Consider the following 18,841-nt stretch of genomic DNA (forward strand, 5'->3'; position numbering starts at 1 on the left):
TTATGTCGTATTACGTGCTTTCCTGCTCGAGAACGCGCCGGGCGTCTGGCTGTAGAAGGTAGTATGGAGATTCGCCGATAGTCAAGCAGTCTATCAGTTTTTGACTGCTGGAATATAAACGACTGCAACAATGTACCGTAAATCTATACGGGTGCTCTTCGACTGCTTGTCGAAGTCCTTTTTGCCCCAGCCGGTAGGTCTCTAGACGTTACAGAGAACCCCGTACAACCCAAACTGTTAACCTTCAATACTGCTTTGTACTTACGATCTTGTATCCACTGACTGTCTTGTTAGACTAACCCAATAAATTTCATTCACTCCGCATACTCAATCCTATAGACACCCTTTTAATCCTTCAATCACAGACGTAACTCGATTTCACAAAAAAGTCAAGAGTATTCAAACCCACTTCATTTAAAAATCCCGATTCACCATTAAAACACTGACTTCAGCAGCGATTGCCTCAGTCTTCCTCAAAACTCTACGAAGAAGAAAAATCCAAATTCTATGTCTTTCCTTCCCCGACCCGAAGCATGAAGCTCCTCTCTCTAATTCCCTTGATCTTCAAAAACCTCCCATAAAATAAACCCGAACTAGTAACCTTGCAGAAGCTTGAAAAATCCTTCCCCCCCCGATTTTCCCTCAAAAAAAAACCACTACCAAAACTATATCCCACCTAACCTTATCCTCTGAATTTCTTCAATCTTCCATCTTAGATCCGGAATCGGCTCCCACCTCAAGCTTGGATCCGAAATTAGCTCTCGCCGTCAAGCTTTCTCCTCCATTTTTGCCTTTAAGAAATCCATTTACCGAAAACAACGTTCCCTGAGACGGCACAGAGAACAGGACAGCCTGAAACAGAATCGAACCCCGTAATCGGGACCACATTGAGTCGCCCGACCAATTCAGGTCCTATATTGGGAAAGATGCCCGTAGTAACCTGGATGTTCCCGTAATTGGGTCAAATTGGTCCTCGCGTCAGATTGGCTAAGACCCGTAGTAAGACCTGGATTTCTCGTAATTAGACTGCACTGGGTTGACCGGCCAATTCAGGTCTCATATTGGATAAGAGGACCCGGATTGGATTATCGAAATTGGATCCAATTGGCTCCTCGAACCCGTCTTGTGAATTGGTCCTTCTCTTCCTGCTGACTCCCGTTATTGGAATCGAATGGAGCATTATAGTATGCCCCGGCTGACTGTAACGGAGTGACTGAACCTGACCACTCAGTATTTGTACTTGAGTTGGTCGATGCTCCCAATATTCGAGGTAACTGAATATTAATAAAATTCCCCTTTCTTTTTATTTTCACTGTATAATGGTGTTACAACACGACAACGGCAGATAAGAAGGTAAAGCCTGTTGCCGGACCATTAGCAGAAGATTCTAAAGAAGAAATGGGAGAAGCATCAAAAGAAGCAAGTTTAAGAGATCCAATGAGTATTGGACATCAGTTTATTAAAGAGACTTTTGAAGAATTGAAGATTGGTTCTGATGGTTCTTTATTACAGGAGGAAATTACTTGCTTTAAAAAGATGTTGGCTAAATAAGGTAGATCGTTTGCCTTCGAATCTCATGAAATTGGGTGTGTGGATCCAAAAATTGTAACACCTATGGTTATCTTCACTGTACCGCATATACCTTGGAATCTAAGACCGATTCCAATATCGAGGGCACATTTACCTAAATTGGTGGAACTATTAAAAGAAAAGATAAAGATAAAAATATTGGAACCCTCATTTGCACTATATTCTAGTGGATGGTTTACGATACCTAAGAAGAATGGGTCACTACGGTTTATTCAAGATATGCAGCCGGTGAATGCAGTAACTGTCAGGAATGCAGGAATTGGACCTATTGTGGATGAATTTGCTGAGGCGTTTGCTGGAAGGGCGATCTATTCAATGGGTGATTTGTATTCAGGTTATGATCAATTTCAACTTGCCGAAGGAAGTAGAGATATGACAACAATGAGGACACCACTTGGATTGGTTAGAATGTGCACTCTTCCTCAAGGCGCGACCAACTCAGTTGTGCATATGATGAATGGGATGAATAAGGTATTGAGAGATTTTATTCCGGAAAAGACTATGCCTTTTCTAGATGATGTTCCTATAAAAGGGTGCAGAGAAGGAGACAAGGATGAAACTTTAGATTCGAGGAGGTGTCGCAAATATGTTGTTGATCATATACAAGATTGTGAAAAGATTTTAACTCGGCTTGGAGAAGTTCATCTTACATTATCGGGTATGAAGTCCGTATTTGGAGTACGCGAGGTTGTGGTTGTTGGACATTTATGCGGATCTTACGGAAGAAAACCAGATCCGACTCAAGTTGATGCAATTGGAAGGATGAAAGAGGATTGTGATTCTTTAACAGAGGTTCGCAGGTTTTTGGGTGCATGTATATTTTATCGAATCTGGATCCCTCATTTTGCTCACATAGCGGATCCATTATATGAACTTTTACGCAAGGGTTACCGATTTAAATTGGAAGAAAGGCATATTCAGGCAATACAAAGATTGAAGAAATTATTGATGTCACCTCCAATATTGAGGAAGGTTGATTATAAGTGCAATAGACCAGTGATTCTTACTGTGGATGCTAGTCCAATTGCCATAGGATGGACTATGGGTCAAGATGATTCAAATGGAAATAGATTTGCAGTTCGATTTGGGGCTAAAGTTTTATGTATTTGTTTGTGTGCATATTCGTAAGTCAAAAGAGAACTTTGGGGAGTCGTTTCAGCTATGAAAGCTAAAAAGGACTATTTGATTGGGGCAGTAGTAGTAATTGAAACAGATTGCTTGCCATTGCTTGGAATGATTACTAACTGTTCAACGCCAGATATTACAATGTTGAGATGGATTACTTATATTAAGTCACTTAATCCAGAATTTAAGCATATTACTGGGAAGAACAATTTAGTAGTAGACATGCTATCTCGAGCAAGATACGAGAGAGAGGACGAAATGGTTGAAGACATTGATGATGTCGGATTGAAATTCTATTCAATATCAAATCTCAACAGGGAAGATAAGCTATTTCTTAAAGAATCTTATGAAGGAGAATTATTGGATATTGGTCATTACTTGAATACGTTGACTATGTAGGGGAATTGGTCTACAGAAAAATTCAAACAAATAAGAAAAAAAACATATGGATTTTTACTTTGAGATGGATTCTTATGGAAGAGACCGAAGAAAGGAATTGGGATGCCACGACGAGTGATAGGCAAAAAGGAAGAAAAACTAAAATTATTAAAGGAGTTTCATGATAGTTTATGGGCAGAGCATAGAGGAATCTGGGCTACTTTTGCTAAACTCAAGGAACGATATTGGTGGAAAAATATGTATCGAGATGTACTCTCATTTGTAGAGTCATGTGAAATCTGTCAATCGTATTCTAATATCCGACATCGAGATGGTCTTCATCCTACGTATCCTCTGGCTATTCATTTTAAATGGGTTGTTGATTTGGTTATTATGCCGGTTGGGTTATGGCAGATGAAATATTTGGTTTTAGCTCGTGAAGATTTATCAAATCAAGTAGAAGGAAGAGCATTGAGGAGAAAATCTACAGTGGAGATTTGTAGGTTTTTGCTTGAAGATGTCATTTGCCGTTACGGATGCGTAGGAAAATCACTACAGATCATGGAGAATTAAATTCACAAGAAGCTCGTAAGTTCTTTGAAAGATGTGGAGTTAAACTATCACTGACTACTGCTTATAATCCGGAAGGGAATGCAAAAACCGAACGCGGTCACCCACTGATTGTGAAAGCATTAGTTAAAGCTTGTAATGGGAAAGTTAGAGAGTGGCCACGGCTTTTGTCATTTGTATTATGGGCTGATCGAACAACACATAGTTTGGTGACAGGATATATGCCAGTAGAACTTATGACAGGTCAAAAACCAATTATGCCGATTGAAGAAAAGGTACTTACTTGGAGTATGCTACCATGGGGAGATGGATTGTTAAGAGAAGAACTTCTGGCTATTAGGATTCTGCAATTGGAGCAAAGAACGGAAGATGTGCAGATAGCATTGGAAAGGTTAAAAAGAGCAAGGTTATAAAACAATGCATGATTCGATAAGGAACATCAATTGAGATCAAAAGTAATCGAGGAAGGTGACTGGGTACTTGTTTATGACAATAGTCTGGATAATCAACATAGTACTTTGCAGTAATTTTCAAAACGTTGGTTTGGACCATATGTGGTAACAACTGTTTATGATAATGCGACTTACTCATTATGAGAGTTAGATGGTACAAAATTGAAAATACCAATTGCAGGGACGCGAGTAAAAATATTTAAATGAAGACACGCGGAGATGAATATAGAAGACCTTAATGAAAGTATAGAGATTCTGCAGCAAGAGATTGAAGTGATTTGGATAATGAAGGTGACGAAGACGAACTAGACAAAGACGTAGAGGATATTTTCTAAATCAAATAGCAATTGGGTAAATTCGTGCATACCGGTGTCGTGTTGTAACCCGAGTATACAGTGAAAATAAAAAGATAGGGGAATTTTATTAATATTCAGTTACCTCGAATATTGGGAGCATCGACCAACTCCAGTACAAATACTGAGTGGTCAGGTTCAGTCACTCCGTTACAGTCAGCCGGGGCATACTGAAATGCCCCGTTCGATTCCAATAACGGGAGTCAGCAGGAAGAGAAGGACCAATTCACACGACGGGTTCGAGGAGCCAATTGGATCCAATTTCGATAATCCGATCCGGGTCCTCTTACCCAATATGAGACCTGAATTGGCCGGTCAACCTAGTGCAGTCTAGTTACGGGAAATCCAGGTCTTACTACGGGTCTTAGCCAATCTGACGCGAGGACCAATTTGACCCAATTACGGGAACATCCAGGTTACTACGGGCATCTTTCCCAATATAGGACCTGAATTGGTCGGGCGACTCAATGTGGTCCCGATTACGGGGTTCGATTCTGTTTCAGGCTGTCCTGTTCTCTGTGCCGTCTCAGGGAACGTTGTTCTCGGTAAAAGGATTTCTTAAAGGTAAAAACGGAGGAGAAAGCTTGGCAGCGAGAGCCAATTTCGAATCCAAGTTGAGGTGAGAGCCAATCTCGGATCCAAGCTTGAGGTGGGAGCCAATTCCGGATCTAAGACGGAAGATTGAAGAAATTCAGAGGATAAGGTTAGTGGGGGATATAGTTTTGAGGGGAGAATCGGGGGGAGCGAGTTTTCAAGCTTTTGCAAGGTTACTAGTTCGGTTTTTTATTGGAGGTTTTTGAGAGATCAAGGGAATTAGAGAGAGGAGCTTCATGCTTCGGGTCGGGGAAGGAAAGACATAGAATTTGGATTTTTCTTCTTCGTAGAGTTTTGGGGAAGACTGTGGCAATCGCTGCTGAAGTCAGTGTTGTAATGGTGAATCGGGATTTTTAAATGAAGTGGGTTTGAATACTCTTGACTTTTTTGTGAAATCGAGTTACGTCTGTGATTGAAGGATTAAAAGGGTGTCTATAGGATTGAGTATGCGGAGTGAATGAAATTTATTGGGTTAGTCTAACAAGACAGTCAGTGGATACAAGATCGTAAGTACAAAGCAGTATTGAAGGTTAACAGTTTGGGTTGTACGGGGTTCTCTGTAACGTCTAGAGACCTACCGGCTGGGGCAAAAAGGACTTCGACAAGCAGTCGAAGAGCACCCGTATAGATTTACGGTACATTGTTGCAGTCGTTTATATTCCAGCAGTCAAAAACTGATAGACTGCTTGACTATCGGCGAATCTCCATACTACCTTCTACAGCCAGACGCCCGGCGCGTTCTCGAGCAGGAAAGCACGTAATACGACATAAGTGGTGAACCCGACGTGAAAGCTTGAGGTAGAAGGTATTGGATTTCGGTTGATTTTATCTTTATTTTTATGGAAAACGAAAATAAAAATTTTGAAGGATTTTTGGGAGAAGTTTCTGGTGGGGAGTCTTCTAAAGGACAAGGTATGCACATGGATCCGTCTATTGCTAGTTTGTTTCAAGCCTTTTCATTGTCAATGCAGCAACAGCAAAGCAATGATCGGAAGGAAGCTTTGGCAACCAAAGCATTGCAAGCAGTGGTCAATAAAATTGATCAATTTGATGGGAGGAATATTTCAAGGTATTTAAGATGTTATGTTCGTGAAATGGAATTAAATTGGGTTTCTGAGAAGAAAATGGTTGCACTATTTGGACTTGCCACGATACCGGAGATAAGAGACCACATTACATCGATTACGGATCGTTGTGGGAATTCATGGGAGGATTTTTCACATGCATTGAAAGACGAATATTTCTTGGAAGATGCTGATCGCGTTACTAAGAAGCTGTTTCTGGGATGGATTGAACGGCCCAATAAGAATTTGCAAGCAACAGAGCTACTAAGGGAATTTGAGAGGCAGTACTCTCAATTATCGAAGGTAGAAAAATTGACATTGGAGCCGAATAAAGTTGATCTATTTCTTCAAGCTGCTGATGGAGAATTGCAAGAGAAATTAGAACCCCTTCTTGAAGACAAAGAAGAAGATGAAGGATTGACAATGAAGTGGAAGAACGTTGAAGATGCGGTGGGGTTGCTTACAAAAAAAGAAAGGAGGAAGGATAAGAGTAATATTCCGAAACCAGTACAAGCACCCAAAGCTCAAGTACGTACAACACCACCGACAATGCCTACAGTTCAACCTTCGACATCCTTGTCAAAGAAAGCAGATATGGGTATGGAAGAAATTATACGAGGAATGCGAGATCTTCAAATCAAATTGGCAAGACTTGAAGAGAATACTTCTATAAACAATTCGAAGAATGTTTCAAAACAAGGATATGTACAAAGATGCATTTGGTGTGATGATGCTTCACACACTAGAAAAGATTGCAATGAATTTAATAATATGATACGGCAGGGAATTATTTGCTAGAAAGATGGGAAGATAGCATTGAAAGATAGGGAGGATCTTCTTCAAACCAATTTTGGCAAGGGAGGAATGAGAGCATTGGTTCAAGATTACTTAAAAGAGCATGAAACGGTAATAGGAGAAAGTGCAAGTTATGGTGCTAGAGTACATGATGAAATTGGTGGAAGTACGGAAACTAGTGAGTTTTGGGCTTCTGCCGTTTCTACAATGCAAGAAGGGAAATTACCTCGAGAAGTGTTATTGAGAACTGCAGCTACAATACGAGGAAGAACAGGTTGGGAGGATCCCGTTGAGTCTCTTTCAGTTCATGCATATATTGCTAAGAGCCAACATGAAGCTTTGATGGAAGAAAAAAGACGAGGAAATTTTGATGATACTAGAGAAGGAAATTCTTTTAAGAGGCAAACTCGAGGAGACAAGGCTCGGGAGGCAACTTCACAAGAATTGCCTGTAAAGGATACCTCAGCATCATTGGGAGAAAAAAACAACGGAGACAAAAGATAAGGGCAAATCAATTGCTTATAAGCTACTTTCTGACATTGAAGCGGCAACAAATTTGAAAGGGGTGTTGGAAGAACGTATATTAAACGCTAAGGTGGAATTCACTTTAAAAGAAGTCTTGGGAATTGCAAAGAAGGAGTTTTATGATGTTATCATTGACAGCATTAAGCGAAAGAGGCAATTAATGAGCGAAACTGGAATGAGTCATGCTATTGATGCAAGAATATGTAGAGATGAAGAAGAGGTTGATATTGGTTACAAGCAACTAACAAATGAAAAGAATGGGTATAATCAGCGAGTACGTTTCGAAGATTCTAGAGACAAGGAAATAGAAACTTTGAGCCATTATACTCGAAAGCATTGGGCAAGGGCAACTACCGAGGTATTGGTGAAGGTAGGAGATATAGAAGAACCAATAGTTGCTTTGGTGGACCATGGTTCTGAAATAAATCTCATGTCTAAAGATCTTTATAAGAAGCAAAAATGGCCAATTGATATGGAACATTGATGGGCAATACGAGCGGCTAATAACACACGAGGCGAATTATATGGAGCTTGTCTAGATGTCAAAATTCGGATTGGGGATGTTGCTACGGAGCAACATTTCTTCGTTCAAGTTACAACGTCTTATCCGTTGATTTTAGGACAACCTTATATCACGGCAACATGGATGGAAACAAAGGTACTTGACGATGGTTCTGCTTATGCAAGGATACGGAGCGAAGATGAGAGGAAAGCTGTGCAATTTCTAACAATACCTCCTAACCATGAACGGAATCGAGATAGGTTGAGGGAGAAACCATTGCCAAAGATTGTTGAAGGATTTAAGGATTTTGGGGAGGTACCACTGTAAAGCGAGATTATGGAGGTACAAAAGAGGAGGTACTCTCGCGAGATGAAGGTGCCTTTGATGCGAGTTTTATTGGTATATTGGAGAATGAAAATATTATGTATAAGAAAGTTGATGATTTTAAAAGAAAAGAAAGAAAAAGATTATATGATATTGAAGAACAATTACGCAAGATAGGTACATTGCAAGATGATGAGAGGATTTTGGGTGTTTATGAAGAAAATGGGCTGGAAGATTCATTGGAATTGATTACATCTATTGGGTTAGGGGATAATGATAAGATTGTTGAGATTCATTCGAGAGAGGTTTATACCATACTTGAATCTTTTCAAGCACCAGAAGTCACAGTAGAGACGAGATATAAAACGGCAGATAAGAAGGTAAAGCCTGTTGCCGGACCATTACCGAAGGATTCTAAAGAACAAATGGGAGAAGCATCAAAAGAAGCAAGTTTAAGAGATCCAATGAGTATTGGACATCAGTTTACTAAAGAGACTTTTGAAGAATTGAAGATTGGTTCAGATGGTTCTTTATTGCAAGAGGAAATTACTTGCTTTAAAAAGATGTTGGCTAAATAAGGTAGATCGTTTGCCTTCGAATCTCATGAAATTGGGTGTGTGGATCCAAAAATTGTAACACCTATGGTTATCTGTACTGTACCGCATATACCTTGGAATCTAAGACCGATTCCAATATCGAAGGCACATTTACCTAAATTGGTGGAACTATTAAAAGAAAAGATAAAGATAAAAATATTGGAACCCTCATTTGCACTGTATTCTAGTGGGTGGTTTACGATACCTAAGAAGAATGGGTGACTACGGTTTATTCAAGATATGCAGCCGGTGAATGCAGTAACTGTCAGGAATGCAGGAATTGGACCTATTGTGGATGAATTTGCTGAGGCGTTTGCTGGAAGGGCGATCTATTCAATGGGTGATTTGTATTCAGGTTATGATCAATTTCAACTTGCCGAAGGAAGTAGAGATATGACAACAATGAGGACACCACTTGGATTGGTTAGAATGTGCACTCTTCCTCAAGGCGCGACCAACTCAGTTGCGCATATGATGAATGGGATGAATAAGGTATTGAGAGATTTTATTCCGGAAAAGACTATGCCTTTTCTAGATGATGTTCCTATAAAAGGGTGCAGAGAAGGAGACAAGGATGAAACTTTAGATTCGAGGGGGTGTCGCAGATATGTTGTTGATCATATACAAGATTGTGAAAAGATTTTAACTCGGCTTGGAGAAGTTCATCTTACATTATCGGGTATGAAGTCCGTATTTGGAGTGCGAGAGGTTGTAATTGTTGGACATTTATGCGGATCTTACGGAAGAAAACCAGATCCGACTAAAGTTGATGCAATTGGAAGGATGAAAGAGGATTGTAATTCTTTAACAGAGGTTCGCAGGTTTTTGGGTGCATGTATATTTTATCGAATCTGGATCCCTCATTTTGCTCACATAGGGGATCCATTATATGAACTGTTACGCAAGGGTTACCGATTTGAATGGAAAGAAAGGCATATTCAGGCAATGTAAAGATTGAAGAAATTATTGATGTCACCTCCAATATTGAGGAAGGTTGATTATAAGTGCAATAGACGAGTGATTCTTACTGTAGACGCTAGTCCAATTGCCGTTGGATGGGCGGTGGGTCAAGATGATTCGAATGGGAGTAGATTTGCACTTGGATTTGGGGCTAAAGTTTTAAGTATTCATTAGCGTGCATATTCGCAAGTCAAAAGAGAACTTTGGGGAGTCGTTTCAGCTATGAAAGCTGAAAAGGACTATTTGATTGGGGCAGTAGTAGTAATTGAAACAGATTGCTTGCCATTGCTTGGAATGATTATTAACTGTTCAACGCCAGATATTGCAATGTTGAGATGGATTGCTTATATTAAGTCACTAAATCCAGAATTTAAGCATATCACTGGAAAGGGCAATTTAGTAGCAGACATGCTATCTCGAGCAAGATACGAGAGGGAGGACGAAATGGTTGAAGACATTGATGATGTCGGATTGAAATTCTATTCAATATCAAATCTCAACAGAGAAGACAAGCTATTTCTTGAAGAATCTTATGAAGGAGAATTATTGGATATTGGTCATTATTTGAATACCTTGTCTAAGTAGGGGAATTGGTCTACAGAAAAATTCAAACAAATAAGAAAAAAAGCATATGGATTTTTACTTTGAGATGGATTCTTATGGAAGAGACCGAAGAAAGGAATTGGGATGCCGCAACGAGTGATAGGCAAAAAGGAAGAAAAACTAAAATTATTAAAGGAGTTTCATGATAGTTTATGGGCAGGGCATAGAGGAATCTGGGCTACTTTTGCTAAATTCAAGGAACGATATTGGTGGAAAAATATGTATCGAGATGTACTCTCATTTGTAGAGTCATGTGAAATCTGTCAATCGTATTCTAATATCCGACATCGAGATGGTCTTCATCCTACGTATCCTCTGGCTATTCATTTTAAATGGGTTGTTGATTTGGTTATTATGCCGGTTGGGTTATGGCAGATGAGATATTTGGTTTTAGCTCGTGAAGATTTATCAAATCAAGTAGAAGGAAGAGCATTGAGGACAAAATCTACAGAGGGGATTTGTAGGTTTTTGCTTGAAGATGTCATTTGCCGTTACGGGTGCGTAGGAAAAATCACTGCAGATCGTGGAGAATTAAATGCACAAGAAGTTCGTAAGTTCTTTGAAAAATGTGGAGTTAAACTATCACTGACTACTGCTTATAATCCGGAAGGGAATGCGAAAAGCGAACGCGGTCACCCGTCGATTGTGAAAGCATTGGTTAAAGCTTGTAATGGAAAGGTTAAAGAGTGGCCACGGCTTTTGTCATTTGCATTATGGGCTAATCGAACAACACATAGTTTGGTGACAGGATATATGCCAGTAGAACTTATGACAGGTCAAAAACCAATTATGCCGATTGAAGAAAAGGTACTTACTTGGAGTATGCTACCATGGGAAGATGGATTGACAAGAGAAGAACTTCTGGCTATTAGGATTCGACAATTGGAGCAAAGAACGGAAGATGTCCAGATAGCATTGGAAAGGTTAAAAAGAGCAAGGTTACAAAATAAGGCGCGATTCGATAAGCAACATCGATTGAGACCAAAAGCAATCGAGGAAGGTGACTGGGTACTTGTTTATGACAATAGTCTAGATAATCAACATAGTACTTTGCGGAAATTTTCAAAACATTGGTTTGGACCATATGTTGTAACAACTGTTCATGATAATGCGACTTACTCATTACGGGAGTTAGATGGTACAAAATTGAAAATACCAATTGCAGGGAAGAGAGTAAAAATATTTAAACGAAGACACGCAGAGATGAATATGGAAGACCTTAATGAAGGTACAGAGATTCCGCAGCAAGAAGATGAAAGTGATATGGATAATGAAGGTGACGAAGACGAACTGGATAAAGACGTAGGGGATATATTCTGAATCAAACAGCAATTGGGTAAATTGGTGCATACCGGAGGATGCACAGGTTCAGAGGGGGTGGATGTCGTGTTGTAACACGAGTATACAGTGAAAATAAAAAGAAAGGGGAATTTTATTAATATTCAGTTACCTCGAATATTGGGAGCATCGACCAACTCCAGTACAAATACTGAGTGGTCAGGTTCAGTGACTCCGTTACAGTCAGCCGGGGCATACTGAAATGCCCCATTCGATTCCAATAAAGGGAGTCAGCAGGAAGAGAAGGACCAATTCACACGACGGGTTCGAGGAGCCAATTGGATCCAATTTCGAGAATCCAATCCGGGTCCTCTTATCCAATATGAGACCTGAATTGGCCGGTCAACCCAGTGCAGTCTAGTTACGGGAAATCCAGGTCTTACTACGGGTCTTAGACAATCTGACGCGAGGACCAATTTGACCCAATTACGGGAACATCCAGGTTACTACGGGCATCTTTCCCAATATAGGACCTGAATTGGTCGGGCGACTCAATGTGGTCCCGATTACGGGGTTCGATTCTGTTTCAGGCTGTCCTGTTCTCTTTGCCGTCTCAGGAAACGTTGTTTTCGGTAAATGGATTTCTTAAAGGTAAAAACGGAGGAGAAAGCTTGGTGGCGAGAGCCAATTTCGAATCCAAGTTGAGGTGAGAGCCAATTTCGTATCCAAGCTTGAGGTGGGAGCCAATTCCGGATCTAAGACGGAAGATTGAAGAAATTCAGAGGATAAGGTTAGGGGGGATATAGTTTTGAGGGGGGAATCGGGGGGAGCGAGTTTTCAAGCTTTTGCAAGGTTACTAGTTCGGTTTTTTATTGGAGGTTTTTTGGAGATCAAGGGAATTAGAGAGAGGAGCTTCATGCTTCGGGTTGGGGAAGGAAAGACATAGAATTTGGATTTTTCTTCTTCGTAGAGTTTTGGGGAAGACTGTGGCAATCGCTGCTGAAGTCAGTGTTGTAATGGTGAATCGGGATTTTTAAATGAAGTGGGTTTGAATACTCTTGACTTTTTTGTGAAATCGAGTTACGTCTGTGATTGAAGGATTAAAAGGGTGTCTATAGGATTGAGTATGCGGAGTGAATGAAATTTATTGGGTTAGTCTAACAAGACAGTCAGTGGATACAAGATCGTAAGTACAAAGCAGTATTGAAGGTTAACAGTTTGGGTTGTACGGGGTTCTCTGTAACGTCTAGAGACCTACCGGCTGGGGCAAAAAGGACTTCGACAAGCAGTCGAAGAGCACCCGTATAGATTTACGGTACATTGTTGCAGTCGTTTATATTCCAGCAGTCAAAAACTGATAGACTGCTTGACTATCGGTGAATCTCCATACTACCTTCTACAGCCAGACGTTCGGCGCGTTCTCGAGCAGGAAAGCACGTAATACGACACCGGAGGATGCACAAGTTCAGAGCGGGTGGATGTCGTATTGTAACACGAGTATACCATGAAAATATAAAGAAAGGGGACTTTTATTAATGTTCTATTACCTCGAATATTGAGAGCATCGACCAACTCTAGTGCAAATACTGAGTGGCCAGGTTCAGTCACCCCGTTACAGTCAGCCGGGGCATTCTGAAATGCTCCATTCGATTCTAATAACGGGAGTCAGCAGGAAGAGAAAGGACCAATTCACACGACAGGTGAGCCTGGTTCGAAGAGCCAATTGGATCCAATTTCAAGAATCCAATCTGGGTCCTCTTACCCAATATGAGACCTGATTTGGTTGGGCAACCCAATGCAGTCTAATTACAGAAAAATCCATGTCTTACTACTGGCCTCAGCCAATGTGACGCGAAGGACTAATTTGATCCAATTACGGGGACATCCGGGTCTTACTACTGGACTCTTAGCCAATATGAGACCTGAATTGGTCGGGCGACGCAATGTGGTCCTGATTACGGGGTTTCGATTCTGTTTCAAGCTGTCCTATTCTCTGTGCCGTTTCAGGGAATCTTATTTTCGGTAAAAGGATCTCTTAAAGGTAAAAACGGGGAAGAAAGCTCTGATGGCGAGAGCCTATTACGGATCCAAGCTCTGACGGTAGGAGCCAATTCCGGATCTAAGACGGAAGATTGAAGAAATTCAGAGGATAAGATTAGGGGGGAGAATAAGTTTTGGGGGAGTTTTGAAGGATGGGAGGGAGCTAGCTTCATGCTTCGGGCGGGGAAAGAAGACAGAGAATTGGGTTTTTTTTCTTCATAGGGTTTGGGAAGACTGAGGCAATCGTTGCTGAAGTCAGTATTGTAATGGTGAATCGGGATTTTTAATGAAGTGGGTTTGATTACTCTTGACTGTTTTGTGAAATCGAGTTACGTCGATGATGAAGAATTAAAAGGGTGTCTATAGGATTGAGTATGCGGAGTGAATGAAATTTATTGGATTAATCTAACAAGACAATCAGTAGATACAAGATCGTGAGTATAAAGCGGTGTCGAAGATTAGTAGTTTGGGTTGTTCGGGGTTCTCTGTAACTTCTAGAGACCTACCGGCCGGGACAAAAAGGACTTCGGCGAGCAATCGAAGGGCATCCGTATAGATTTACGGTGTATTCTTGCAGTCGTTTATATTCCAACAGTCAAAAATTTATAGACTGCTTGATTATTGGCGAATCTCCATACTACCTTCTACAGCCAGACGCCCGAGGCGTTGTCGAGCAGGAAAGCACGTAATACGACACCGGGCTCTAATTCCAATCACCATATATCTCAATTCTTGAGAGCCTGTATAGCTAATAATGGTAGAATTGAAGACATTTAGTTGAGGTGGTTGTCAACAACTTTAAAAGATACAACTTTTGAATGGTATATTCAACAACCAGTGGATAGATTTTTTAATTGGGAGGCCTTGAGGAACACCTTTCTAATCCATTTTAGTCCAATTGGATTTGAAAGTCGGCTTCAAGAAAGTTTTATGAATAGCAGGATGTTTGCAGGGGAATCAATAGAGTCTTATCATGGCCGGATCATGGATATACTTTATAAATGGTCAAATAATCAAATGCAAGATGCGTTTATATTATCGATATTAATCAATGGTTTGCATCCATCAGAATTAAAAATGTTTGTAAAAGAGGCTTGACCAGCTACGGTAGAGGCATTGTTGGCACGAGCAAAGGTGTAGGAAGAATGTCATTATGACCAATTGTTAACAATGGGGGCCATGATGATTCTAAGTTCAAGAAGCCAAAAAATACAACCAAAAAATGTGTTGATGCGTAATTATCCACAAATGGCTGCTTCCAATGTAAAGAATGTTATATTGGAACAACCAATTAATACTATACAACTCCAAGCAATAGTGCTAATAACGATGACACCTTATTTTGTATTGCTAATCTATCAACAACCGGAGTTGTTCACAAATGCGACTGTTAAAGATCCAAATGAAGCCTTGTTATTAAATCTAACAAAGAAGATGGAAGAATTGGCCATGAATTTGACTAATAATAAGGAGAAATGATATAAGCCTTCTAATATGAGACCTAATGTATGGTATAATAATTGTAAGGGATAAGGTCATTTTGATACAGAATGTCAATCACCCAGACAAACGGGTGTTCAATGTATATTTTGTGGAGGAAAGCACCCTACCCAAAACTACTGGCATTTATAAAGGCAACAACAATTCAATAATCAGACCATAATTCCACTAACTCAATGGAAAGTCAATCAAGTTCAAATGAGAAATACATATGGATGGAATGGAAATCGATCTAATTGACAAAATTGAACATTCAATGAGTTTTAAAGTTTCAATTTTAATCTGAGGTCTGTATCAAATCTTTAGAACTATGAGAAGGAGCAACAGAGGTATCAATAATATGCTCCATTGGCATCATCAAATCAAGTATCCTCCGAACCAACAGGACAAATAGGATTATTTTTTAACCCTACATGGAAGAAGCCTAGTAGGTATATACTGATGGAGACATCCAATATGCCAAATGAGAGTACAAGAAGACCACTTTGTTCTTTCCATTGCAGACAGATTGGTCATTATGCCAGTGAATGTCCCAATCCCAAAGTCAATGACGATTATGTACCAGTATGTATGAATTGTAAGTAGTTAGGACATACTTATCAACAATATAATGCTCCATTCAATTTCAATAATTGAGATCAGTAAATCCAAAGCCAAGGAACAATAAAGGAAATAAATCAAGGTCCTCAAGATTCATCAGTTCATGGGATAGAAGTAGTCCAAGCTGTCCTTACAAGAAGTCAACAAAAGGAGAAAGGACCAATTCAACATTTAGGTGATCCTGAAGTGAAGGGCCAATTGGACCCAATTACGGGGACATCCAATCCAGATCCTGACATGGGCCTCTTACTCAGGATAAGACCTGAATCGGTTATGCATCCCAATGAGTTATCAATTATGAAAGCTTCAGTTTCATGTTGAACTGTTATGTTCTCTACACAGTTTCAGGAAACATCCATTCTGTTGAAAGATCCTCTCAAAGGCATAAATTCCAAGGAACCAATATTAGCCCAATTGGGAGAACAATCTTACCCGTTGAAAGAATTGATTTTACAAGCTCCGTCAAATTTAGTTCCAGTAGCTCTAGTAATTTCCAATATAGAGAAAATCAATTTAACTACTTTGGTGTCTAGGATTGGGAAGAAGAAATGGACATTGGAAATTATCACTAATACAAAATCATATGATATTCTAAAAGATTTGGGCACCATGCAGCCCATGATCTCTACGAAGCAACTATTGGTGGTAGTACTTGAGTACCGAACTATTTTGAATTCTTCATTAATTTGTCATAGATCTTGAAATAAAGAAATCCGAGAAATAAGTTTGAATCTCGATCCGGGTGCACCTACGATTGATGTCTCAATTCATGGAGTATTATTATCAAGAGTGCAAGTAGGTAGAGGATCTAGTGTAAATCTTATGAATGCTGCTACAATGGAGGAGTTGCATTTGGATTACTTATTGCCTACTACAGTAGTTTTGAGAATGTCTGACTCCAATCGAGTTAAATCTATGGATATTTTATGAAGTATTGATATAGTAATTATGGAGATTACCTATAAAATTGATTATATTATTTTTTGATTGCGAAGCTCTATATTGTCATATCCAATTTTATTGAGGTGATTGTGGTTGTATCAAGCTAAAGCTTGAAATGACTGGGATTGTGGTACATTGACAATTGAGAAAGGTAATGATAAAATTGTGCTTCAAATGTACCTTGTCCAATATCACATAGAAACTCAAGTTGTTAGTTTAGAATTCATGTTGGATTATGAAGATGAGTCTACAGAAGAAGAAATTGGTGCACCTGTCTCAATTTATGCTGATACAAGGTAAGTTGTCAGCACACTAGAATGAACTACCAGTACAAGGGACTGGGAGACTACTTAGTTCCTCGAGATGTTATTGACGATTCTCATCATATGATTGCACATTGGATGAATAAACAGGATGTTAATTATGTTAGTACTATTGCACTGGAAAGTTCTAATATATTGGATTTTATGAAAGATTCTAGAATTGAGTAGAATATTATTTCAGAGATTCTTGAGATTCTACAATGTCAACCAATTAATTTAGGTACAAGGAAGGCTCCTCAAATCATTTAGATTTATGATGGTATCGTATGGCATGATTTGATATCTAGGAATATACTGGGTATCTAGCTATAGAGAGTGTAGCTTAAATCTTTATATGATTCTTGTCTTAGCTTCCAAAACTCCTTTATTTTTGTATAAAACTCCAAATATAACAAAATCCCTTCAAAACATATTTTTCCCGCTAAGGGTTTTCTTGCCCCAAACTTTAGAAAATCATTACTATTGATCTAACTATTCAATTTATCTCAAATTTACAGGATAGGTAGAATTTACCCTTAAATTTTATCACAAAAAAGACCAACTACAAATTCACTCCCGATCTTTTGGCATCTAAGAAATCCTAGCAGGCATTTTAAACCCTAATTTATAAGCGCCCGAAAAACTATTTTCTTTATATCTCAAAAATCCGAACTCCAAATGTCATAAAACTTATGCATAAAGTTTACTAACATGAAATTACACATTCCCTGAAATTTTGAGCCAAAATCTTTTCACTTTGCTCAAGATGTAGCTCAAGAGACAACTACTAGTAAATCGGTTTACTTACTACCCTTAGATTGCATGCACTGACTTCAAAATCCAATAACTCCTTCATACCAACTTAAAATCCAGTAAATAGTATATAAAAAGTATAGCTGCAAAAGTATTCTGTCCAATCAGAGTCGTTGATCTACAATTGCTATCCGTATGCATGCGTTATGCCCAAAAGAGTGATAGTAGGTCCAAAACTAACACCTTAACTTTGAGCGCCTATAACTTCTTCATAAAAATCCCAAATGACACAAAACTTGCACCAAAATCTTAACCAAAAACCTAAACCTTCTGATCTTAGCCTTCAATATTCGAATACCTCCAGAAACTAACCCTAATCCCTAACATGGCCTCGGGTAGCCTCCTCAAAGTCCATTGGTCATGATTTTTGACCAATAGGAATGGAGATTTTTATTTTTCATCTCCATTCATCTATATTGGTGCCCTAAATACTCCCTTTGCTACCAAAATCCTTCTTCAATCTTTTTTCTTATAAGATTTACATAATTTATGCTCTAAACATCAAATAAAAGAACCAAAAGAAGTTTTCAAAGGTTACTAATGTCTAACAAAGGTGATTCTAAATATTTAGAAGTTACTATCAACCAAAACCAATCTTAAAAGCCACTATCAAAAGAAAATTAAAATTATACAAATTCTATAGTAATCTTTTTAAACAACCTCTTCTCAAGGTAATAATCAAATTATATTCTCCAACCAATTAAAATCTACTAACATGGCTCTCACCATATTACTTAATAAATTATATATTAAGTATATAATTACATTATTTTCATATAATAGCTGAATCACAACATGACAATGGTATAAAGGACAAGGAGAAAGAAATTTGGGTAGATTACTTTTTACGGCATAAAACTGCTTTCGTATGATCATATGCTGATTTGAAAGGAATTCTAGCTGAAGTTTGTGAGCATCGAATTATATTGGAGGAG

The sequence above is a fragment of the Physcomitrium patens genome, chromosome 1, assembly GCF_059467195.1.
Source record: "Physcomitrium patens ecotype Gransden chromosome 1, ASM5946719v1, whole genome shotgun sequence".
Taxonomy (NCBI): Eukaryota; Viridiplantae; Streptophyta; class Bryopsida; order Funariales; family Funariaceae; genus Physcomitrium; species Physcomitrium patens.